The sequence below is a fragment of the Cuculus canorus genome, chromosome 5, assembly GCF_017976375.1.
Source record: "Cuculus canorus isolate bCucCan1 chromosome 5, bCucCan1.pri, whole genome shotgun sequence".
Lineage (NCBI taxonomy): Eukaryota > Metazoa > Chordata > Aves > Cuculiformes > Cuculidae > Cuculus > Cuculus canorus.
In genome coordinates, this window is record NC_071405.1 from 46,157,096 (window position 1) to 46,182,173 (window position 25,078).

General features: G+C 38.8%; 1 protein-coding gene across 12 annotated transcripts in view; it reads left to right on the forward strand.

The window, feature by feature from the left end:
- The window catches only part of LDLRAD3 (low density lipoprotein receptor class A domain containing 3), a 127,964-nt gene that overhangs the window by 73,278 nt on the left and 29,608 nt on the right, over positions 1-25,078 (forward strand). The window lies entirely within an intron of this gene.

Consider the following 25,078-nt stretch of genomic DNA (forward strand, 5'->3'; position numbering starts at 1 on the left):
AATGAAGTCTTTCTGATTTTATTGTTGGATTTTTTTGTTTAAATTAAGCTTAGTTTGAAAGAAAGTCAGATTTTCTTCCTTTGAAAGACTGCCTTTATTAAAAAAAATCTACTACTTGTTGGAAAGAGAAAAACACCTGTTGGCTAAACCAACAGAATTAGTTAGGAGTGTTTTCACAGTGTTGTTCTTCAGCATTTATGCCTGTTTGGGGCACCTCTTCTTGGAAGTCAGTGATATTGAAAGACAGGGTTTTTAGCTGTTAATCAGTGATGAAAGCCAACACATGAAGTAGACATGAGGCATAGCACAGAGAAGATGCTGAGGTATATTCATTTTGTAAAATAGCTTTTGATTCGTTATATGGATAGGGGAGAATTTTCACTGTTATTAATTAGCAGCAGGAAGAAGCATCTGGTGTTCTACGCAGGGTTTTTACTTGGAAAGCAATTTCTTTGTTAACATCATCTTAATGATGGTGTTTACACAGTTTGTGTACATGCCAGCTTCTGTTTCCCTTGAAGTCACAACATACAAGCACCTTGGAGTCTGGAGCATGATGCAAATGCTTTTGGAGGTACTAGGGATGAGAGACTCATTGTTTCTTGATTTTGTGATGATCCAAAGCCTGTACACATATGAAAATACTCCTGTCTCCCCTCAACCTAACAAAGAACAGCTCTTGTTTAATTGTTTTTTATCTATAAGTGGGAAGACAGTATTTCCTTTTGGCATCTCCAAAAGTTGTTTGAGTCTGAAAGGATACTTCTAAGCAATTAAAATTAAAAGCCATTTTCAGTTCTGAACACAATCCTGGATTTTATGTTTCTGTCCATACTGAAAAGAATGGGTGTATAAAACACATTATATAGAACGTTATGTGGGATATACAGTTCATTGATGTGAATTTTATATTCAGTGCTGCTCATTAAACTTCTTCTATTCAATTTCTTTGGATAACTAAGTGAAACAGTTCTAAATTACCCACATTCAAAATATACCAATAATTCTTTCATGGATAAGTGTGGTGGAAATGAAGTCTCTACTACTTTAAATTATGAGTTCAAAGAAGAGACCAATCAAGCTGAAAATACAGCGAATGAGGTCAGGATATTGTGTGAGGTAAAAACATCAATAAAGGGTATGATTTTTTTACATAGAAAAGGCCAAGTGAGAAGAATAGAGGCTGGAACAATTATTAAAATTTATAGTAGTCAGTGAACAATAAAGCAGTTATCTATTACTGCATTTTCTCATGGTGATACACTTTCAAATGAATATGATTTACCACAGAGCTTCAATATATAGCTCTGCAATATTAAGCTAAGCAAAAATTGGAGCAATGTAGTGTTCAACTCCAAGGGGAAGATCTGTTGCTGTTTTTCACTTACCTGATTGGGTTGCTGGTGGATGCCATTGTGAGCTCCTCTGGGTTGTGTGGTCTTAGAACTGCCCTGTTCCTTAAAAGATAGTGCAGTGTTAAAAGTTCTGTACCAAGAGAAATTTTGAGACTTACATAAGTTAGATTTATTTCATGTCTGTGGAGATGTAGGGGGAGGGAAGGAGAAGAAACAGTACAAAAAAAAATTTAATTTACTTAAAATATCACAAATGCCAGACCTTGCATCATTTTCTTTCTAAGTAGATCTGCAGTGTATGTCATTACCCACTGATTTTCATTTCCTTTTAACACAATTAGAAGAAATTCATATGGTAGCAGTCCCTGTGTTTTGAGAGGAAATGTGCTAAGAGGAAGGATCTCAACGTTACTCCTCTTGCAGTCACTTCTCTCTTGGGCCAGGTGAACTTTATATGTACTGTAGGGAAAAACTGGTTGGGTTTTTTCTTTATTTTTCTGAAATTAAGTACTGTTCGTCTTAAGTTAGAAACAAGTATTGGGTGTTGCAAAATGGAGCCCAGAGGTGAAGGAAAATGGAGTTATGTAGGTTTGTGTGTGTGAAGAAATGCTCAATAATGCATTACTACTGGCATGCTAAGTTTGACTCAGCCATATATGTATATACCTCAACTTAAGTATTCATTTGACAGCTCTTGGGTCACTTGATCTCAGCAGGAGGGGAAGAGACTGCTTCCCTTCCCTTATGTAGATTGATTTCTGCCAAAGGACTCTCTTCTCATCCCCACATCCTAACTAGAAACTTAATAGCTAATCTGTAGTCTACAATATTGGCTTCATATTCAGATGGAAGCTGGTTTATTTTGATAGGTGAATAGGTGCATCTGTCTGAAAATGTCTCTGAAATGCTGCTGTCATTTCAAGCTTTGGCAAGTGCTTGAAGTTCAGTGCTAAACTTGGGCATCAAACTGTTACCAAGTACTGATCAGTGTGACAGTTATTTGTCAAGAGAACTTGTCTACCAGTCTTGAGACTTTTCTTGTTGTTTAAAAAAAAAAAAAAATGCTTAAGTAATTTAAGTTGCTTTGTAGATTTTACTGAAGTGAACTCTCCAAGATTGGTTTCCCTAGAGGAATCAATATTAGGATTTTCAAAATGTTAAGGACCTGATCTCAGTATGACATACTTCATTTTAAATGGGTATTAAGTCATCTGGTATTGTAATAATTAATCCAGTGTAAATGAGATTAAAATCAATATCAGATTAGTGGCTAATTGGAGGCCTCTGATTGATGTGGGTATCATCTTCTTCAGTGGCTGGGGAGAAATTGCTGTGGCCAGTACTGCCGTGCAAACTTTTTTCTTTGTTCTTTTCCACACTTGCTAACATGATTTTTCTGCATGCCTTGATTTGCAAGCTGTCATAATCAAGAGCACTTTAAAGTACAATTGAAGAGCTCACTTTGGGAAAGAGTATTTAAAAATTGTCTGCTAATACCTTCTTGGAAAGATAAACCTGAAACCAGAGCACATGGTAAAACTCTGTAGTTGTTAAGAAGTAGATGTTAAAAATCTCAAATCTTCCTGCCTAATATTGGTGCAATTGACTTGTATTCTTATTGTTTTTTGTCAAGTCCCAGTTCTGTCTGATTTTCTTGCTTTATTGTTCTGTGTTCCTTGCATTCAGGTTGCAGTACAGCTGGCTGACAGATAAGGGGGAATTGGAGTTTCTTTGAACAAACTGTATTAATTAAAATGCCTCCCACTAGACTCGCAGCTTGTTTTAAGTAGCACATATAATTAACTTTTAAAAAACAACAGGATCATAAACAATATTATTTTAACTTAAATGCTGTGTGATTTATGATGCACGGTATAACCCCAAGGCAGAGCAGCAGGCCTGGACACAATTCTGGGTGTCCTACAGAAGAATGTATTTTTTTTGTTGATGAAAAAGAATCTATATTAACTAGAAAGGGGAGCAAGTTAATTTTTCTAATGAACAAGGCAGGTTAATTGTTTGACCAGAGCAATAAAATGTGAAAATTAATACAGTCTTGATAGATATGTCCTTTTTTATATAGAGGTATATGGATTACTATAGAATAGGGTGCCTGGCATGTTTTCTTCCTGCCAAAATTCTTTCAGTAGTGAACAGCTGGCTTCATCCATGGACAAGTTGTGGCTTGAAAAGTATAGGTCTGTATCTTCTACTTCCTGCATTTCAACCTGTGTCAGAATATTTTTCTAGACAGGTAAAAGCATTTGCTTGCATCTTTTTAGGACATTTTAATGATGAGGAGTTATACTTAGAATGTGAGAAACTTTTGATCCAGTAGGAAGAAATTAATTAATTTCTCCGTGAAGTGGGAAGAGGTGAAAGGAGAATTCCAAGGTATCTGTTTTGCTGTAAGATATTGAGAACAGTAAGGAACATGTTCTCTCTGGTTTCGGAGAAAGTGTCATTAGTTACAGGAGAAAGCCCAGAGCCTTGGTGTATTTCTGTACAATTCAGTCTGAGTTAGGTTTTATTGAAGTGACCCATTGAACTGTTAAAAATGCATAGTATACAATGGATGAATGAATAGGAACTTTCCTCTGCTAGAAAAGAAGGAATTTGCATATAGCATTTAAAATGTTTGTCACACACCAGAAGCCCTAGACTGAGTGTATTGCCATGGCAAATGCCTGTGCTTTGTGGCATGCATTCACCAAATATAAGTAAATAGAATAGATTGCGTTGATCTGTTGAGCTTCAGATTAAGGGAAATTTCTCTTATTTAAGGGAGTATTGGCTTTGGGTGATGTAATGCAGTATATTTGCAGGACTCTGGCATTTGCATCCACTCAGCTCAGAAGGACCTGGGATAAGCTGCTTTTCCCTTTCATCCAGTATCATAGTTAGTTAAATCTTTGTCCAAGGGTGTGGAACACCTTGCTGCCCTCATCCTAATTTTATTAAGAACAAAACAACTTAAAAGAGAGCTTTAAACTATACAGCTTTGGGCTGTTTGGGTGGAAACACTCTTTTTCTTCTGTTTTTTTCCTTTGCAGGAGAGGATTTGAGTCCTTGGGCTGGTAAGGGGGAGAAAGAGGAAGGATGCTGCAAAAATGGCGTTGGAGGAGGCAGGTCTGTATTCCATTCTCCTCCTACTTTTCTATAAAGTGCAGCATAGAAATACATAAGCCATACTTAAGGATGGGAATGGAATTCCTTGAACAAGAGATCACAATTGCCATCTCCTATTTCCCATGAACTGTAATTGCTAGACCACAATCTGCAGCCTAGGTTGGTTCGGTAACTTTGGGGAGAAAAAAAGAACATGGATTCGAACTCCCCTAACCAGGTAAGTTCACACAACCCTGATTTCCTTTGCTATCAGATGCTAGTGAAGGAGAAGAACAGAAGAATATTGCTTTGCGTTAAATGTCATAATGCTGCAGTTCTGTTATGGAATTAGTATGCGATGAAGAACATGCATATTCTGTACAATGAGTGTCAAGTTTGGAGTCTTTATATAAGATGCAGCTTTGAAAAGAGGGTGTGCAGCACATAAATTGTCATTGTTTTATCCTACCTCTCTAAAAATTCTATTACTTCAATACTGGTTTAATTATTTTTGTTGGTATGGTCTCTTGCTACTCATCCTTAAAGTATCGTGATTTTATTACCAAGGGTAGAAGACCTTTCCTTTAGTGAAATTTGGCAAGTAACTTCCAAAAGGATGCATTTTTTCTGAGTCTACAAGCCTGATCTATTGATTAATCCTCACATAGAATGAAGAAAATGTCATATGTTATATATATGTTCTGTGAGGTTTTTGTCTTGATAGAGTGTTAGAGTAGGGTTACAGAGACATTCAGAAACACCTGCAGTTTTAAAATGCAAGTGGACTGTATTACTCCGTACCTTCTCGACTGCCCGTTGCTTTTACTGAATACTTATGTTCTTTGAATAAATCCAAGTGCCTGCAGTTTCTTCTTACTAAACAGCTTTGGCCTGTGTTCACCTGCTTCGGTATCATTAAGCAAGTAATTGCTTTCATTGCTCGGGTTTTGCACAGAACCAGAGTCACTGTCTCCATCTGACATGTAGCCTTTTTGAGATTCTTGGTCCAAAATCTTAGTGCAGGAAAAAAACATAAAAGATAAACATAAAAGAGAACATAAAAGAACATAACTAGGTTTTCCTTCACAGAGAAGTGGACATCGGTGAGGTGCATTTCAGGTTGCTGACAACTAGCCTAGAAGTCCTGAAGTCCTCTTGTCCAAAAAGTCGGATGTGTTTCCCAGCACACAAATAGCTAATCTCGCACACAAAGTTGAGACATTGACTTTATTTCAGAGTTGTGCAAGTCTGAGTACTCAGTGGCTTTCCACAGATCAAGCACGTCCAACTGGAGCTTCTATGCTCAATTTATAAGAAAAGTGAGTACATGCCAAGTACTTCCTTCTATAAATGATTGGTTAGTGATTTGCATGTTATTGCAATAAAGTCATATGTGGTTGCAATATACAAGTTTTCTACTGCACATATTCAGTGAGTTGGGATCTGCTCCTGAAGGAGGGTGGTCTTTTGCTTGGAGGTGTGGCTTTGTATGTACATGAGCGTATCATGAGATAGTTTGTCTAAGGACATTTTCCCTTTATATTTCTCTGCCAGGCTGGCAGAAAACAAGGCCTGATTTCATGTCCTCCTTTGATCCAGATGTCCAAGACATTCCTTACATCAGATTGAGTGTTTTGATCTTTTCCTTAGTACAAAGTTCTACTATTCTATTTAATAAAAATGGTTAGTCTTTTACTGATTACTATCAGGGTGATCAGAGCAGTGCACACTCTTTTGCAACAGGACATACCTCAGGAGAGAACAGAACTCCTTACCATCATCATGTTGGGTGTGTTCTTAGTCTCTTCCAATCCTTTGATGTGAACAGGGAGCTCTGCAGAGACACTGTTCAAGGTGACAATTCTCATTCTCACTGTTTGATTATAAACCCTTTGTACTGATGCAGCTCTTCTGGCTCCCCTCAGTCAACTCCAATCTCACTGCTGGCTTAAAGTTGTTTCGTAGGTTTCCTCTTTTCTATCCCCCTTTCCTATACCACTCACGCTGAGAGCTCTGACCATTTAATTTAAAGTGACCTGATCCTTGGCTCCTGTACCAAGTTGGCTGAATGAAATGGTCGGTGAGAGTGAGTCAGAGGAGAGAAATATCAATCAAAACTGAAGATGTTTAGGGACATCTGCTATCAAGTTCACTTTTACTGAGCTGACAAAATTAAGTCTGAATGGGCCATTCCCTATAGTGCTTCGTTTAATTTATTTCCATCAAATGTTCAACTGCCATAGACCTCAGGTATGTTTGGATTAAACTTGTTAAACCAGTATTTCTTTGTTAGCATTGTACTACTGAGAAGGGTATTTTTAAAAGGGACAAGTTCCTGTGTCCAGAGTCTTGCCAATCTGGGGATTTTCCTTTAGACTGAGATCATCCTGATAACCTTCTCTGGTTTCAAGGGGAAATAACTCATTTTAAACTGCAGTGGTAATTAAATCTGCATGCTTATGTGACCAATTTGATATTTAATTAAAGCAGAAGTATTGTGGTGGGTAGTTGAGATAAATTACACTCAGCATTTGCAAAACTGATATAATCTGATTTTTTTCATTTTTTTTCTTTTTAGGTTTTAAAACTGTTTTGTAGAATATCATGTAGTATGCATGGAAAAATCCTTATGAAATATGCAGTAGCCTGGAATGTTCCTGGCAGGTATTTTCTAAGTTTTTAATCAGAGTATAGACTTCATCAGATGAAAGACGCAGAGTACATAAAAACTCGAAGAATTTCACACCAAACTATTTATTTTAATTTTGTGTATATAGCTGTATAATACTACTGCTAGCCATTAGCAGAAAGAAGAAAAAAAATTTCTTTGGGTCAGAAAATTTACACTTGTTTACAATGAGCTTTGCAATTTTGCATGACTAGAAGTATTTACTATAGTTAGTCTACTAATGCATGCAACTGAATTTGTTTTGCTTCACTTTTTAAGTTGGTGACAGTAAACAAGTGGGGATATTCCTCCATTGAATTGCAGATTGTCTGTAAAACAGAAATCCTTGCTTTCTGACAGCTCTTAGACTGAGCTCAGAGACAGAGAAAATACTGTATTCATTTCCTTTACCGCTAAGGGATCACTAATCATAGGCTTTTACGACACTTACTAAAAGTGCTTTTTTGTATTCTTGGGCTCTGGACTTTCAATGCTTTTTAATTACCTTTTTATCCCTACCCATCCACCCCGGAAACTCACTATTGCCTCTTCAATCGGGAGTTTTGAAATGAGGAATTCCTCCTGACTGTCAAGTTTCCACCTGCCTAGTAATAGCTACTCTGGTGATTAAGATGTACGCCTCCTCCTGACCTGATGAAAGTCCCCTTCCGTCTCTTACTGTAGATGCAGTCCAAGACGGCTTTAACACTGTGCCCTGTCCTACAGCTTTGTATTAGTCGAGCCTTTAGCTATATTGTCATGTGTTGTGATAAGCTGTTTCCAACACAATAACTGTCTAGGATCTGGTTTTGTTGTAACAAGACTTTTAAACATTCTGTGAGGGGATTGGTGCACGGACTCCTAAACTTGTATTAACAGAAGACCCTTTATTATAAAAGCGGGCTGCTCTTATACAGCTCTGCTAAATTTCAAAAAACATGCCGTTATCTGATTGGTTACAAACAACTGTCCCCGTGCTCCAACTTCAAAACTGGTCAACCGGTAACTGATCACTCGCTGTTCACGGGCAGTCCCAACTCCTCCTTTGGGCATCAGAAGGCTACAGTTGTCTCTTTTGTTCTGTTTACGGTACTTGCCGTAGGTGCTTTCCCGGCAATGCACCTCTGTTGTCCGCTTCTTCGGGGTCGCTCAAGGGCATTCTTCAGCTCGACCAATTCTGTGTGCTGCCGGTGGATAAGTGGAACAAGTTAGTGGTAGTGATTCCCATCCTGGCAGGATAGCCTGCACTTTTGCCCTTTTAGAGGAACTGGAATTTTTGCAGAATCATAGAATTTATAAACTTGATTTATTGCTTTTATGCAGTGATATCTTGCTCATTGGGCGATTGCTAAAGTAAAAGTCACACTTCTCAGAAGAACTTGCTTTCTGAAGGAGTCAGCCTATGTCCACTTTGTGTTGATGCAGCTCACTCTCTGTAGTTCTTGCAGACAAGCCTTGAAAAGATTTAAAGGTTTACCTTAATAGTTTATTAATTTAGGTAAGTTGGTCGTGAAGACTGTAGAGGGGTAAGGAACAAGTGTTCTCTTTGCAAAATTCCCTTGTCTTTCTGAAAATTGCCAGCTGATCAGATATTTGCAAGATTTGTTAACAGATTAAAAAACTGAAATTTTATTAAACCAAACAAAATTGAAGGTCTGGAGTTAAGGTTGAAAAGGTGTTTGAAATATAGATGAGCTTATTTTGCTTTTGTTTTGGTTTGCACAGTAATGAATTGTTTTAATAGGCCAAGAAGCTAATATTGTCATTACTATAAGGTACTAAGGCCATGAGTTCAAGTGAAAATACCCTTAATTGATTGATTTGATTTGGGCTATGTGGTGTGGGTTTCTGAAATGTCCTCTGGTGTCGACGGCGAGGGAAGCAAGCGGACAACTCAGTGTGAGTGATAAAGCAAGCTTCTTCTTTATTCAAAATCAGCCCGGATTATATACCCTAACATTCAAAAGATGCTTTGTGCTTTATAATTTGTTACACCTTATACATGATTAGTTACTTAAAACTATTTGTTCTCTATTGATTCATTGTCCTTTGTTAATTCATTAATACTATGTTGCTACTTCGAGTTCCGTTTATCTACTTGCAGTTATATTACAGTTGCAGCTGGGCTTGGTGCTCCATCCTGTTCCCTTGGGAAAGACTCACTTGTCCTTCAGAAGTTTCTTCTTAGAGATTCCTCCTTGTATGCCTTCTTGTTCTTTCAGTCCATATCTACACTCAGAGTTTAACAAGGTTTCCACTTACACAATACGTGTCTCACAAAGCTTTTCTATTGAATCATGTCCTTGTTCACTTAACCATTCCTCAATCCATTTTTCAACATTCTCATGTCCTTTTTCACTTAACCATTTCCCAACATTTCCCCCTTTTTCTTTTTGCACAAGCAGAGCATGGTGATTTTTTGTTATACTGCGCATAATACAGTTGTAGCCTATCTTAAACGCAACTATAAGCAACAGTATTAGGCCTATCCAACGCAATACTTCTTTAATTACGGAGAGGAGCCAGGGTGATAAAGAGCCAAATATTGGTTGTATCCAATTGTCTATTCCCCATCCATCTTCTTGTTTCAGTTGGTGAAGGCCCTGTTGTAACCGTTTTATTTTAGCATGTATGGATGTGGAGTGATCAGACAGGTTCAAGCAGCACATACCTTCAAACTCCTCTCACCCATGGCCTAGTGCCAAGAGCAAGAAATCTATGGCAGCTCTATCTTGTAACACTGCATGATTGATGCTTTGTACATCACTCCTAAAAGTACGGGGTGCTGTTAAAGCCATGTCCTCCCTTAAGAAGATCAAATAATGGACTTAGTTCTGCATTAGTTATACCCAAATAAAGTTTAACTCGATTGATTGTTTCTAGGAGCTTTTGTAAGTTGTTTTAACTACTATTTACAATTTGGCTTGCTGGGGTTCAAAGTTTTCCACTCAAAATATTTCCAGGTTTGAATTTTTTCAGGTGCGACTTGAAGGTCTATTTTCTCTAATACAATCTTTGAAATGGTATTAATTGAGTAATACAACTGCTTTGGGTGATATACACAGGTGGGAAAGGAATATAAACCATAGCTTGTATTTGTCCAGTAAAAGCAGAATTAATAACACCAGGTTACAGAAAAAGACTTTGCAAAGTGACACTCGAATGACCTACTAACCAAAACACTTAAACCGTTACCAATAAGACCAAAAGCTTGGAGCAAAACCTTGTGTGCTTTTCAATCTCTTCTTACTGAGGAGACTATGAAGAAGATCCAAGCAGGAGCATTTACTGTTGTCACACGTCTCCGCTGCATGCTGGGTTGCTGGTTTCCTTGGTTCTTTAATGTTAACGGTTTACCCTTCTTTTATCTGTTTTAACCTGTATGGGAATTCTCAAGGCTGCAAATGCATTAACTTTTCTATTCTTTTGTAATTTTTTACTCTCAGAGGATACTCCTTTTGGACTCTTAAATCATGACTTCATTAGTATCTGGCTAAAATTCCCTTTACGGTTGTGGGCGCTAGGACCCAGCAGTTGCTGATCTGATAAGGGACGCTGGAATGCAGAGTGCTCTTCATAAACTGTTACTCCCCTAGAGAGAGATAGAAACTCCCAGGCTGAAATAAAACAAAAAACCTTACAGGAGTAAAAGGGGGGAGATGGGGGGGAGGGGGACTCACACACACAGCCACAGGGCTGGGTTTTTTTCCATTTTGTTTTGTTTTGTTTTCTACATTCTTTTTTCTATTTTTCTATTTTTTCTTTTTCTGTTTTCTTTTCTGTTTTTCTTTCTGTATTTCATATTTTCTTTCTTTTTTCTATTTTTTTCCTATGTATTTTAAAATCTTGTCATCTGTAGCCTTTCACTTCAAAGGTCCCAGGTAAATCTACCTGTTTGCCAGCTTAGTGGACGTTTGAGATTGAAAGGTTTCAGAGTTGCATTTTAAAGATTAATCAAAACAGAGGCTCAATATAATCAAAACGCAATTTGCAAGTCTTACAAACGTTTAAAGCGCTTTAAACACACACGCATACACACAGAACCACTCTTTTGAGCTGGATTAATATACCCATACAACATTGTTTACGACCGGTCAATAAGAACAGCACAAGGGTATGAATATTTAAACTACACATGGCACCGAACACACACAACACTCAAAACATGCACATATATCACAAAATAAGGCTTGTATCAATTGTTTAACAGGTAACAGTCCTTGGTTGTTACAGCATTTTCGTGGCATCTTCTTCCTCCTCTGATTCCTCGCTACCTTTTTACCTTGTAACGTTTTATACAATTTATAATCTCTTTCCAAGCTTTCATTAGTTTCTTTGCAGTTTTATCATCATCTGTAAATGCCTCCCACGGGATGTTCCCAAATTTGCGCCATTCACCTTCCTCAAATATCTCATTCGGATCCTTAAAACATCCCTTGGTTTTTCCTAAGGTAATGAGTCCCGCAAGTTGTTTGAGATATTGTGAGTCAAGTCCTCGCTTCTCTAAGAAGCTTCGTAATATTTCATAAGTCACTTCTTTATCCATTTCTGGTCAGAGAAAAAAGCCCTTATAAATTTATAAAGTCTTATGTGTAGCCCTGTTCTGTCTTATCTCTCCAAAGCCTTATGATGTCGGGCGGCGGATCCCTTTTTGACGATTCAGGCGTTCGGACTAGAGTGCAACGATCCCTAACGAAATCATAAGCTCTTAATTTTCGCCTTCCGGTCACTGTATCCCGGCACTTTCCCGACTTTTACAAACAATCTCCATAATTTCTCCACTTGTCTATTAAGTCCTTAATTGGACCTGCTCCCCGCTTTTCTAAAAAGCATAAAATCTCAAATGCTACCTCTCGTTGCGCGCGCTTTATCGGACCCTCTTATATTAACCTTATTTTATCTGGTCCGGACCCTCTTTCATGATCCAGCCATGAAAGGTTGCAGCCTTTTTACTCACGAGTAGGTAGTCTCTCACTCGGCCGGCGAACCTCCTCACGTAGATATCTGGGTTCAGGCGCGGATCGTTCGTACTGATTCAGTGCTCCCGATCTTTCGCCCCCTGGTCGCTGCTACCAGTGCTTTTGCCGAGCTCGCCGTCCGGAGGTAACAGGGATTGGGGGTCCCTGTCCCTTGCTCATCTGCTTCTTTTTTCTGGTCCCTGTTCGGGCGCCATTTGTCGACGGCGAGGGAAGCAAGCGGACAACTCAGTGTGAGTGATAAAGCAAGCTTCTTCTTTATTCAAAATCAGCCCGGATTATATACCCTAACATTCAAAAGATGCTTTGTGCTTTATAATTTGTTACACCTTATACATGATTAGTTACTTAAAACTATTTGTTCTCTATTGATTCATTGTCCTTTGTTAATTCATTAATACTATGTTGCTACTTCGAGTTCCGTTTATCTACTTGCAGTTATATTACAGTTGCAGCTGGGCTTGGTGCTCCATCCTGTTCCCTTGGGAAAGACTCACTTGTCCTTCAGAAGTTTCTTCTTAGAGATTCCTCCTTGTATGCCTTCTTGTTCTTTCAGTCCATATCTACACTCAGAGTTTAACAAGGTTTCCACTTACACAATACGTGTCTCACAAAGCTTTTCTATTGAATCATGTCCTTGTTCACTTAACCATTCCTCAATCCATTTTTCAACATTCTCATGTCCTTTTTCACTTAACCATTTCCCAACACTCTGGTTTGCTGAGTACTGTTCCTGTTTGAGTACCAGTTGTATCCTGGAAATTGCTGGGGCCCCTTTCCAGGGCTTCTGCATTTTGTGTCTGCTCTCATTGCATGGAATTCAGGTGCTTCAGACAGCAAGATTTTACATTGTACTATCCTTCACAAAAGGCATATTCCAAATCAATAAAAAAATGACATGTACAATTGAAGTGGACTACCTCTGGTCTAACAGACTTGCTAGACTTTGTTGATGGCAAATACCAAACTTTGCAAAAGGGAGTAGTTCTCCTTAAACAATGAAGAATTTTATCTTGTAAGACAGATGGATTTGGTGCTGGTATCTCAAATCAGCTGAATGATGCCTGGGGAGAGGCAGAGGCCTCACAGCCTCATGTTGTTTCAGTTAAGAACAGAAACACCCCTTAAAGAAGGTACTGAGCTCTTTACCTCAAAGGCATTGCAAGTCACAGAGTCCCTTACAGCTTCTGACAACACAACCAGCATACCCAAGAGCTAATCAACACGTAGTAATTTACTTAGACAACCTTGTCAGCAGATGCCAAAGTGTTTTCAAAAAGTATAAAGTTGGCACATGAAAACCCTTTTGTGGAGGGAGGAAATATGACCACCTTACCTGACAGGTCACATCTCTTCTTATGCCCCCCCCCCCCCCCCCCCCCCCAAGACGGTACACGTTTTTTGTAGGAGTCACATACCTCTTGGCTTTGTTGGATGTTCCCGGAGGAAAATAAATTAACTCAAGTTTAAATTGTTACTTCTTTTATAAATATACATATATCTCCTTGTTAACTGCTGGTTATAATCATCTAGCACTAACACTGCAAGTGAGTGGCAACCCTGAGTTTGTTTTTATCTGTTGCTTAAGGTAAATTACCTACTGTTTACACTAATTCTGACTGCTGGCCAGCACATATATCATATAATCTTCTAGTCATAAATCACTGATCAAGTCTGGAACTAGAGATGGATCTAGCTGCAACTAGGCTTCTCTCTGAGGGGAAGCTTAGAAAGCAAAGGAGTCCATCTTGAACCTCGTGACTGGGCAGGAGAGCATCCCTCAATCACCAGCTGGAGCCATACCTATTAAACATGACACTACCCTAGCAAATGAGAAGACCCTATTAAGTGCTTAGAGCTTAAAAGAGTTTGACCTGTTGATATAAAAGTTTGCCAGGCACAGCATGTACTCCTGGGTAATTATTTTTCTAGGCTAAGTCCAAATTTTTCAGACAATTACTTTTGTAGGCTGAGTCAAAATTTGGCTTTAGGAAAGCCAAATTATTATTATTATTATCATCTTTGATTATTATCTTTGATTATTCTTCTTCCAGCACCTCTCGAGGGAGGAAATGTTACTTTTTTCAAAATCCGTTATAGAGCTGCGCATCCAAAATCATTAGGCACCCTTGAAATATTAGGCAAGATGTTTGAACCCCAGTTGAAGAAAATTCCAGGTTTAATGTTGACCTAAGCTAACACGGGCACTGATGGAGTAGCTAGTGTCTCTGGATGATGTGCTAATGTACTGCATGAGATGCCAAGTGACAGTGGGCAGGCTGAATGTTCTTCAAAGAGTGTACAACTAACAAGCATGTAGTAAATATACACTCTCTTATTTTAAATGATAAAATTTACGATGTTCCTCTATGCTACATTACTAAAAGCAGTTAAAAGGAACATTTTGGCATATGGCACTATCTTGGGTAAAAGCACCAGACTTACAAGAATGACTTGGGTTTGAAAAATTTTAATTTTCAATTAAGCTTAAAAGGACAAAGTGCAAAATTAACTAACTTGCAATTAGTTTCAGTAGTAATTATGTAAAAATAAATCAAGGCATATACACGATAAGTGTGGCAAAATTAGTTGTGACTTTTTTACGGCTGTAATTAGTGATGAATATGCATGAGGCAGTTTGGGGCAGAGAAGCACAGGAAGCTATTTTATTTAATTAAACTTTTTGCTGACTTAGTTATGGAGGCTGTTCTTTGTTTTAATCTCTTCAGAAGTGCTGTGTAACTCCCAGGGCAGGGTAGTTACAACCCGAAGTGTGAAAATAACTTTTTAGGATCAATTTTTCTTATGTAGAGGTCTCTCAGGTCATCTATCCCTTCATGAATTGTAGGTAAATATTATGTTCCAATTTTTCAGCTCTTCAAAATTTTGTGAACAGCCCAGTGAAAGTAAATTGCACCTTTTATTGTTTGCGTGTTTCAAATTGTTCAGAGAAGGACATAGTGTTGCACAGGTGAGCACAAGTGAGTTATGTACACAGTGATGTTAAGATGAGAGTCAGGCTCTTAATTTCTAGAGGTCTTTTTTTTAGAGTCCTTATGTACAGAAACAGAAGATAGCAGAAAAACTAAAGAAAAAATAAGTTGTAAATGGAGCAAGGAGTCATGAAGAACAAGTGTATGTGATTTGTTTTGGGGTTTTATTCAGTATTTTCTAGATATTTAGTATGTTCCACATAGTCTAGAAGCCAGTGTGATTTTGTTACCTTTTAAATTTTCTTTCCTGGTTTGTGTTTACTCAGGTTTTTAAGCTGATAATATGTAGGTGTCAGGGCCCGCTCCCAAGACAACATGGGTATTCAGGCGTACTCTGACCTGCAGGGTCGAAGCATGGCAGCTCAGAGACCCACAGGTCTCTACAAACCAGATACTCAGGTGTACTCTGATGCCGTGAAAAGCTAGACTCAATAATCAATACCAATTTGATTATTAAGTAAGGTGTTCTTTTATGTGACGTCAGGTATGCTGGGGATAGCTCCACCTGATGTGCTTGCAACTTCTAGCACAATTTACAAAGGCTACATACAGTCAAGGCATACCTATTCATCAGTTTTCCTGGAACAGGTGTGTCTGTTATATTCAGCTCCCAGAATTTATTTACGTAAATTTCCTCCCGTTGGCGCATGCATTCTGCCCTCTGGGGGTCTTGGGTTGGGGGCTTCTGGAGGAAGGCTCACAGTCTTCTTCACAGTGAACTTTTCAACTTTCCTTCTTGCACATGCTCTTAGACTTTTTGGGCACATCTTCAAGGTCGCGTCTGGTCCTAGTTGGTTCTTCTTCCTTGTATCATTGCACTAGTCCTTCTTATCTGGCTTAATTAGATACAGTCACGTTCTTTCCCATTCTTTCTAACTGCAGCCTTGTTAAAATTCCTTATGTAAGCATAAGTATCCAGGCGCAGGCTAGATAAAGTTATTATTCAAGCTAATCCTGTATTTTAGTCTCTTAAAAATCACAGAAACTATATGTAATACTCAAACCTGTAATAAGTTAGTAACTTATAACAAATAATCTCTTCCTTCTGTGAAGAGTGTAGGTGTAATTCGTGCCAGAAAACACAGTGTAATGCCTGTTGGTGCACAACCTGCAAAATAGCGTTATGGATGATAGGGAAAAAGGCCTGCTGGGATGATTCAGGGCCTGAGTAAAGGTCAGGACCTCCTAAGGAGGCATGGAACAATAGGAGGACATTTTGCGGATTAACTTGATAACGATCATGAAAAACATGTTGTGCAAGAAACAAAGCTCAAAGTGCAGAAGTGAAGATAAGGAAGAAGAAAAGAAAATCACCTTAAAAGGAACTAACAAACCTATGCTTAAACCTAGTCTTGAGAAAAAGCCACATCGACAATACTGACCTGCAGAAGAATATAAAAGGAACTAAGAGCTTAGACTTAGGTGTGTGTCGTTGGTGGAGCAGAGACTCCCTGGCGCATGCAGCGCTGTTTGCTTCTATGCTTTCCCATATAAACAAAATAAAGCAATCTTTTGCAGAAATTACGATTGAGTATCTATAACACTTAAGCTTCGAGAGGCGACTTCTGAATGTTGCAAAAATAGGTCTCAATCTGGTCAATTTACAATCCAATACCTTTAACGCAGCCAAGGTCACAAAACACATCTCTGATCTGATCAGACACACCATAATGCCAGCAAAGAAGCAAAAAGGTTCATCACTCGAATGGGCCACAGCAGTTCCTCTGGGACGCATGGTCCATCCAGCAGCAATTCTTCAAGGGCCATGTGGTCTGGTAGTTCTTCCAGGGTCGCGTTGCAAATTCTCATTATAAGGCAAATCCATGTTCCATTAGCATGTGAGAGGTGGTCTTGCTATGCGTGCACAGAACCTCTTTCTGGGAGGTCTGGAGGCTCCCAGACAGGCAGGTGCCTGCTGCTGCACCTCTTTCCCACTCAATAGCAGCAGACCCAGGACAGCAAGCCTGTTGGACAGGAGAAGGGGGAAGCTGTAGATGGCTTGTTAAAATACAACACAGTGCTGGGGAGGATGATACTGAGTTGCTCAAGGATAATTAAGTGCACCTCAAGAGTAGAGCAATAAAGCTACCTCCTACATGATAGCAAAGAGTAAGTAAATAATCCATTAAAGTGTGTGTGTATGTGTGTGTGAAAGATTTTATTAATTGAAGCTTTGTTTTTTAGGGAGGGGATATGTTTACCTGTCTTTGTGGATTATTCTAAAATTTCTATGATTTGTCTGTAAGTAAGTGAAGGAAGAGTACTGTAAAAGAAATGGTATAGTTAGTTATTTGCATAAATACTATAGAAGAGTAATAGTAAATATTTTTGGTTCTTCCTGTTTGAAATTAGGCAAATTCTTAACCTTTTCTGTTTTAAGAATGATTTGTATTTTTTTTAATTGCTGCAGGTGTTCTTAGTGTGTGTGTTTGTAGGGAAACATGTCTCAGATATTATAAAAGATGATCCGCAGAAGCTTTTCCCACTTTATGTGATTATTCTTCAACACGTATTCTATACAGTCACTTGGCTTTTGTCTAAAAGTGTCATTTAGTTCCGGTATGCCCAACAAACTAAAAATGAGTCGTTTGGCTTAATTTTTGTAACCCATTTATATAGATAGATAGATTATATGTATAAATGCTTCAATCACATCTCCTCTTAATCATCTTTTTTCAAGGCTAAATAAATCCTACTTTTTTTTCTTTGATATTTAAGGCCCATTTCCCCATTCCTCATCTTTGTTTCACGTGCTGCACTTTCACCAATCTAATTCTGTCTTTAAATAAGCTGGCCAAAATAGGATGCCAACATTCAAATGTGGTTTCACTGGGTGTTTTTAGAATCATGCAACAATATGTTTAATATCACTTGTGATAAGTCAGTTTTCTATTAACCTTCTTTACCACTGCTATGCATTAGACCAAGATTCTGTTGATAGAGGTTCATTGTCATGTGACAGACTAGTTAATTCAGTGCCTTTTAAACTATACTTAGCTGTACCAATCATTATTTGACTCCCATCTTTCTGTGCAGAATGTGAACTGTAAGTGTGCTGTCAAAAATCTCTATTTGTCCTTGCATATGGTAATTATCTTGACATAATGATTAATAATTATGATTCTTGCCTTTTAATACTAATTTTAAACTACATTTTTATTTCTTGTGTTGTACACATGCTTTTCATATCAAGAATTGCACAATTCAGTATGACTAGTTCAGTCAGTCAGCCAGCCAAGGTCAAAGAGGAAAATAAATGTTTCCACAATCTCTGTGGAAACGAAAAGCAAGACAACATCTTCAGTGAGAATAAGATCTGGCACTCTCACATTCATTAGATTTGTCAGTGCTGAATAAACACCCTTTCATCAAGTGCAGCAATTTTCTTCCTTCTGTAATGAAAGATATTTTTTGCTTAATTTATTAATACGCAAATTTGCTGAAGTGAGACCAAAATTTTTATAATATATATTTCAAAAAGAGGAATGAAGGTTCTGGATAAAGTCCCAAGTGCTACAGTATCTTGCTATACAAGTTCCTTTTGTACATTAAAGTAAGAGATGAGGTCCTTCTTCCTTTATGAATGCAGGCTTAGCATCTAAGGCTTTTAGAATTTATAGATTTGTCAATGAAGTATGAACTGAAGTTCTGCTGAACTTGGCAGGATGCGATCATGCAATAAGTGAGTTAAAACTCTAGAAGAGTAGATCCATCTTCATTGTTAGAGGGTATTTTCAGTCTTTTTTTCTGTTAATCTGAAGACAGGTCTGTGAAACTAATGCAGGTTTGTCAACTCACTTGGAGAAATAATTAAAATATGGGGTTTATGGGGTGTTCTGGGTTATTTGATTGGCAGAGGTGGAGGGTGGGTTGTTTTGGTTTGAATTTTTTTGGATTATAGACCAGCATATACATTCAGGACTATCAGAGATCTGAGGGTACTTCCAAAGAGGCATTTAGACCATTGTTGGCTCAAAGTGGTCTATTCCAGTGCTTCATTTTCCTTGCCACTTAGCAAGCTGCGTCTGACATCAGAGCTACCATGTGACTTAGGAAGTTGATAGTAAGTTGTTGTGGTGCTTTGCCTTAGAGAGTGTTTCCGATTCAACCTGGCTTGTAGTTTCTTAAAAATTGTATAATTTTTTATATTCTGCAGAAAACCTTCAGGAAACTGTCCTGAGGACATAAAGGGATGATAGTGCTCACAATAAAGCCACCAGAGCAATCAAGGTAATCAGGTAGAGGCGTGGAGGCATGAGGTGCTTCTACCATTCACGCACAAAGGCAGCCAGTCTAATCAATTAGGTGTATGAAATAGAGCTGTGGTCTCTCATGTTAGTCATTTGGACAATTTTGTGCTGCTTTTGAAAGCTCTGAGTTTATATTGTTAGATGGAGCAGGCATTGTTTTGGTTCTCTTTCGTTTCAAACTTACCTACTTAAAAATATTAAGTTTCCTTGTAATATTTTCTTCAGTCTAAACAACCCTAATTCTTACAGTCTTTCTTGGTAGTGTCCTATGGACATTGGATAATTCATGTTGTTTGCCGCCAAGCTCTGACATCCCACTTAAAAGCAAAGATGAATCAGAGCTTCTTTTTCCCCTCCCCTCCTCTCATTTTGGCATTTGATTGTCTGTGTCTTGTGATCAGGAGAAACAAATAGGGCTCTGCAATAGCTTCTTTCACAAGTTATTGTTGGTTTTGCTATTGTTTTACGCTTTATTTCTTTTTTTTTTTTAATAATGTTAAAGAAAAGATTTAGAGTTCCATTTGGGAGCAAGTATGATGTTTGTTAAGACCATCCTGAAGGTATGATCTGAACACAGTGAAGTTATGGAGGCCACTGTTTGACAAGACTTTCTTGCTGCTTACACTGAGTTTACAGAGCTGGTAGCTGTAAGGAAACGTTAGTTTGTATGTCAAATAATTGTAATGCAAAATCAGGACAACGTTAAGAAGCAAAGCAACTTGGTTTGAACTGTACATCTACCCAAATCCACTCTGTCATCATCATCTTGCTTTCCTCTCCAATCTCCTGCTTCCTAGAGGCAGCCAGGGCAGCCTGCAGGGCTCACCTGTTTCCTCTGATGCATCCCAGAAGCAGTTGGTGAAGGGGCATTGAGTAGGTATGGGTGAATGATGTGAAATGTGACCCTGGGAAAGGAATTAGTGACCTAGCAGATCTTGCCTCTGCTTTCTGTTTTGACTATTTTTTTACTCAAGATCATAACCTGCTAATAGTTTCTAAATCATTAGGATGCTATCTTGTTCAAGTGGAGAGCAATGTGGATTGTGTATCTGACAGCATCTCTTCCTCACAATTCTAGAAAAAAATAGGATTGATAATAATAATACATAAGATAGGGCATGGACTTTGTGCTAAGACTTTTTCAAAAAGCAGAGCCATTAAAATACAGTTCTTGAATAATAAGACTATATTTTAAAGCTGCTTAAAAACTTACTCTACAGTATATCTAAATAACACTTAAGCAGTATTTTTTGTCAAGTATCGCTGACTCTGCAGGTTCTGTAAACCCTGCACTACATCTCTTCAAGCCTTCTTATGCACCAGCTGTCTGCACCACTAATGCAGCATCTTGGAAAAAGTTAATGTGCACATTCTAGCTGAACGGTATATATCTCTCCAGAATAAGTACTGTAAAAATGCAATTTATCTTTCTGTCCTGTACAGCATCCCATGTTCAGCTTTTCCCAGACATTCTATTGATATAATGTGCATTTTTGGAGGCATGTATATCACCCAAAATAACTTCACAACAGTTTTGCAGTGTGGTGTAATTTAGTTTCAGGATTGATAGATGATAAAAGCACAAAGCATTTCATCCACTGAATTTCATTTTAATTAGTTTACTTTTTCTTTTGAGTTGATTTCTTTCCTCCTAGATATTCAAATGATTCCAAGAATCATTTCATGGAGCATGTCATGCAGACTTGAATTCTAAACTCTTGGGGTTGGGCTGGAATGGGAAAGGCAAAGCCGTCCATGGCCTTTGACAAATCTATTTTCCTTTATACTTCTGACTTGAAACTGCTTAAGACCTTTCAAAGTTGATTAAGGTAGAGCATGCTTCTGTGCTGGCAGGGGACAGGGAGCTGATACAACATCCAGGCTATTGCCAAACTCAGAGCTCTGTTATTCCAGTTAACCTTTGCAGAAGACAGTCGTATGGTGCTCTTGCATGTAAATTTGCCAGTGTTCCCAAGGGTATTTGGTAGAAAATATGCTTATTATGGCACTAGTTAAAGAAGTAAAAATAAAGCTGATGCTGGAGACTAAACTGTGAGTCCTCTTGTGTCTTGCTGGTTGAATTTCACAGTTCTGTTAACTTTTCCATTAGAACATGCTTTTGTTTTCACTTTCAAGATAATACAATGCTACTCATTAATTGTACAGGATGGATCACACATCAACCAGAGACCCAAAATCTGGACTTTTCTTGCAGTTGAGGAATACTGTATGTGACTTGAACAAGGTGAGACTGGAATATCTATTAGGAGATTAGGAGGGAAGGAGCAAGCCGTGATATAATATTAATGGCTGTTAGCTCCAATTTAGGCACAGGGTTTGCACTGAGCATAGAGCCTGGGATGTTGCTAGTTGTCGTAGGTCTTCACAGGAGCACGTTTAATGCTATGAAGACAGTAGAGTTTTTCTTTCTTTGAAGCACGTTCTTGCTTTATTTTTAAAGCTTGGTCCACCAAAGAGCCATCTGGTGGTGCTGCTGAGATTGTCATTCTGCAGAACACGTTTCATTTAGTGAGTGGGAGGAGAGAGGGAACCCCTAGAACTTTCAGTGCATAAAATGTTAAGGGAAGTGTACAGTAACTATCTTCTTGGCAGTCTCTTTGATGATGACCCTCCATTTTCAAAGGAGAAAGAGAAGTAACAGAAGTAAGTGAACTCCCTCTATTTATATAAGAGGAGTTTATTCGGAGAAGGTTCATCCGTTTTATGTTCTGCCCCTGCTTTGGGGCATAGTTCCTCTACTGGCTGTGAATTAATCAATTTGCACCACCAGCCTTTTGGGCCATCACATGTCCAGGAAGTGCTGCTTAGACCAATGTCAGAGTGATCCTGAATTGCTTTTGAGTAATGCTTTAATTTCCTCCTTGGCCTCTATCCAGCTGCCAAGCCTAGACCTTTTGTTTCCATGCTTGATGGCAGATTTTGGCTTTGTAGGTTTTTACACTGCTGCCAAGTTAATTTTAGAACTTTAATTGTCATGGCTACTGCTAAGTATTTTTTTTATTTTTACATTTAAACTGCCATGTGTGCAATGAGTGAAATAATTATCCTGTGCTGTAAAAGATAAAAAAGAGGGCATGTGAGAGATGAGGCTTTTAATCTTCAGTCTGATGACTCAGCTGCTCTTTCAGGAGCTGCAAAGACTTAAAAGCATTTCTCTTTAATGTGTGGTCACAATGAGGGATTTAAGTCGTGAGGAGGAAGGTATAGGTAATGCATGCCTTCTGATGCCCTAAATGAGATGTGCTGACTGCTGCCAGTTCTGCTGACTAATAATGTCTTGAGGTTTATCTGTGACTTGTGGGCTAGTTGTATAGACTTATAACTATATATAGTCCCAAGTCTTATGCTTAGCTTTAATCTCTTTGGAACATTGTATATAGTCTTGCTCAGACCTTTTACAGAAAAACTGTATTTCATAGCTAGAGCTCCAAGGTCGTACACTAATACCAATAGTGATTAAAAACAAAAATAAATGTATGTATGAATAGAAAGTTTTCCTTATCAAGATGTCCTACTTTATGTATGCAGGCAAGGTCATGAATGTCTTTTTCAGTCATCTGAAAGAATAAACAGAGCACCCAGTGGTATTTAGACTTCTCATTAACATTTGAAACACACTTCTGAGGAAAAGGTAGTTCTTGTCATAGAATCACTAGGTTGGAAAAGACCTTTGAGATAATCAAACCCAACTGTACCTGTCCACTACTAGACCGTATCCCTAAGCACTTCATCTACCCATTGTTTAAATACCTCTAGGGATGATGACTCAACTTCCTGTCTGGGCAGCCTCTTCCAGTGCCCAAGAACCCTTTCAGTGTGAAGAAGTTTTTCCTAATGTCCAATCTCAACCTCCCCTGGCACAACTTGAGGCCATTCAGTCTTGTACTGTTGCGTATCACTTGGGAGAAGAGACTAATACTCACCTTGCTACAACCTCCTTTCAGGTAGTTGTAGACAGTGATAAGGTTTCCTCTCAGCTTCCTTTTCTCCAAGCTAAACAACCCCAGCTCCCTCAGCTGCTCCTCATAAGATTTGTTCTCCAGCCTCTTCACCAGCTTCGTTGCATTTCTCTGGACATGCTCTGGGACCTCAATGTCTTTCCTGTAATGAGGAGCCCAAAACTGAACACAGTATTCAAGGTGTGGCCTTACCAATGCCGAGGACAGGGGCAGAGTAATTTCCCTGGTCCTTCTGGCCATGCTGTTTCTGATACACACCAAGATACTATTGGCCTTCTTGATCATCAGGGCCACTGCTGACTCATAGTCAGCTGGCTGTAAATCAACACCTCCAGCTGCCAGGCAGTTTTCCAGCCAGTCGTCCCCAAGGCTGTAACGCTGCATGAGTGTTGTGTCCCGAGTGCAGGACTTGGCCTTGTTAAATCTCATCTGTTGGTCTCAACCCATTGATCCAGCCTGTTCAGAGCCCACCCACCCTCAAGCAGATCAACACTTCCTCCCAGCTTAGTGTCATCTGCAAATTTACTAAGGGTACTTTCAGTCCCCTCATCCAGGTCATTGATAAAGATATTGAACAGAACTGGACCCAGCACCGAGCCCTGGGGGGACACCACTTGTGACTGGCCTCCAACTGGATTTAACTCCATTTACTCACCACTCTATACGCCCAGCCATCCAGCCAGTTTTTTACCCAGCAGAGGTTTGTCAGTACATAGGATCTTGGTAGAATGTCCTGAGGTCCCAGGAACATCATTATCTAGTTTTCAGATGGGGAATAGCAGGGCAGGAAACCAGACAGAGATGGAGAAAATTATCTGATGGGCCACTTCAAGAGCTGAGAATAGAGTCACTCTCTGCTCCAACTTTTTAGCTCTAGGGCTGTGCTGGTTGCTGTGGTTCTGGTCTGTGGGTATTAGGGACAGTTGTGATTAGCACAGGGTGAAATATGGAATAACCTGGTGCTGTTTCAAGCCAGGTCACCTGTGTGGACCAGTGTTGTCTGGATGTGAAGCCATCACTCTTGTAGACATACCTGGAAAGAACTTGAGGGTTCATTCTGCTGCTTTCCCAGGAATCTTATCCAGGTAACTGGTAAGCAAAGATGTAATCATATTGTATTTGGCCAATTCCCATAGATGAGGTCTGTTTAGTGTGTGTATCACCTTTTTTAACAAATCTCTCTTCTGTACTTGAAATGGAGTAAGCCAAAGCTTTGAATGCAGTTGAAAACAAATCCTAGTCTTGAGGATCTAAGGGAAATATTAAGCTACTTCAGGAGGAGAACAAAAGCTAACAGGGCATGAAACTCCACGAAGGCAAGGTGCTGTGCTGTCTGGGCCAGATCTTATTTGTAGCTTGGAGAAGGGTAGTAGGGAAAAAAGACTTGAGTTAGAAAGGAAATCGCCAGAATAAAGGATATTCTGAAAGTCCAGTGTACAAAATCTACATAAGACTTATCTTAGTGGGACATAAAATTCTCAAGGATGAGAAATTTAAGAGCTTTTGGAGACGTAGCAGGATGCCCTAGGAACTCCTAACAAAAAAGTAAATAATGTGCCTGTCTGTATTTGATTTTTTTTTTTTTATTGTCTGTAACCTTTCATGATGCAGCTCTGTTCTTTATGAACAGTTGGAATTTAGATGTGTTGTTACAGTAATGTCTTTGTTGGAGGTGGACCGTGATTTGTGCTCATTAAGGCTGCAGACGTCTGCTCAGATTATGTATTTCAGAAGCTTTTTCTCTGATG